Source organism: Parus major, chromosome 23 (assembly GCF_001522545.3).
Source record: "Parus major isolate Abel chromosome 23, Parus_major1.1, whole genome shotgun sequence".
Lineage (NCBI taxonomy): Eukaryota > Metazoa > Chordata > Aves > Passeriformes > Paridae > Parus > Parus major.
In genome coordinates, this window is record NC_031791.1 from 5,319,994 (window position 1) to 5,321,820 (window position 1,827).

The following is a 1,827-nucleotide window of genomic DNA, read 5'->3' on the forward strand; positions in this document are numbered from 1 at the left end:
GAGAAGAGAAGAGAAGAGAAGAGAAGAGAAGAGAAGAGAAGAGAAGAGAAGAGAAGAGAAGAGAAGAGAAGAGAAGAGAAGAGAAGAGAAGAAGAGAAGAGAAAAGAGAAGGGTTTTCAGAGGTGCTTGGATGGTAAATCCACAAGTCAGGGCTCAGAGAAGGCCCAGCCTGAGCAGAGAGCTGCCTAAATCAGTGGGAAGTGCAAAAGATGGGGATTTTTACCAGGGGAATGTGAGCTGGGAATGTTCTTGGGAGGTTCAACACCAGAACTGCTCATTTATCCCTGAATAAATGGAAGAAAGAGCCCTCAAGGTCTCACTGTACCCATTTACTCCCAAATTTCTATTTTAACCAGTATTTAGCTACTTGTGCAAACACCGAGGAAAGATACAAAAATAAAAGTTAAAATAAAAATAAAAATTAAAAATTATTAAAAATAAGAATAAAAATAAGAATAAAAAATAAAATAAAAATAAAAATAAATAATAATAGTAAAAATAAAAATACAAATTAAAAAAAATAAAAATGAATAAAAAACTTCCCAAAAGTACAAAAAATATGCTCCATCCCAGCAAATCTCATTTCTCCTTCCCAGGGGGCTCTGGAAGAGCCAGGGCACAGAGCAGGTGAGGTCGTTCCCACCTGGCATCTCCCCCCCAGCCCAGGGAAGCGCTGCAACCCCCGACCTTTGAGGCTGCTGCACTCACACACGTCTGAGGGCTCTGAGGGCTCGGCTCTGCCTCTTTCGTGTGGCTTTGGCAAGGTCTGCACATGCCCTAATGGGCCAGGTCTTGCCAAAAAACCGCTGAGCGCGGCACGCCCGGTGCGAGGCTCCACAGGGCTCGCGCACGAGCGGCTCCCGTGAGCGCAGAGCTCGATCCAGAGGGGATTAAGTGCTCAAGCCTCGAGAAACCTAAAACCCGTGGTGCCTCCTAAGGCTGGCGGTGCCCTGGGTGCCAGCGTTCCTGCCCAGGCCGCTGGCGGCACGACAGGCCCGGTGCCACGCGGGTTCTGCACGTCCTCACGGCAGCCCCGAGCTCGTGCTGCTCTCCCCTTTCCTGGCACGGCTGTCCCCATGGGTTGGTGACGTTCTGGGATGGGGTTCAGCAGCACAGGGCCAGGGGGCAGCGCTGGTAAGGCTGGCAAGCACGGTGGGGTTGGATGGATCCCCAAAATCCGGCTGCCGAACGATAGGAACGGTGCAGACAGGATTTCCCTGCAGGGTGTCTCAACAGCAGAGGGGTTGGCCCAACCTGTGCTTCTCCCTCCACGCTGAGCAGGGGTTTTTTATTGTGTAAGAGAACAAAACAAGACAGAACAAAAGTAATTTTCACGAGAGGAGCGTGTGAGTGTGTGTGTGAGTGTGTGTGTGAGTGTGTGCTCCCTAATCCGTGGGGAAAGGAGCAGGACCCGGCTGCCTGGGCTGGAATCCAGCACTGCTGGAGACTCCTTACACACACACACAAAACTCCTCTGCCTCCAAATCCCCGCAGGAATTCCGCAGCAGAGGTGGCAGAAGGTGTTTGCAGGAGTTTGCGAGGCTGGGTGGGTGCGTGGTTGTCGTCTGGTCCCCACGGGGTTGGAGGCAGCGAGGGAAATTCACTCTGGTGCTGCAAGACTGGGGAAGGCCTTGCATGATCAGGCTGCAAATTAAAGGTAATTGGGTGTTATCACTCCTTGGAGTTGATTTATGGTGGAAATCCGTGGAATCATGGGATGGGTTGGGTTGGAAGGGACATTTAAAGTTCATCCAGGGCCACCCCAGCCATGGCAGGGTCACCCTCACTGTCCCCAGGGTCACCCCCACTGTCCCAGGGTCACCCCCA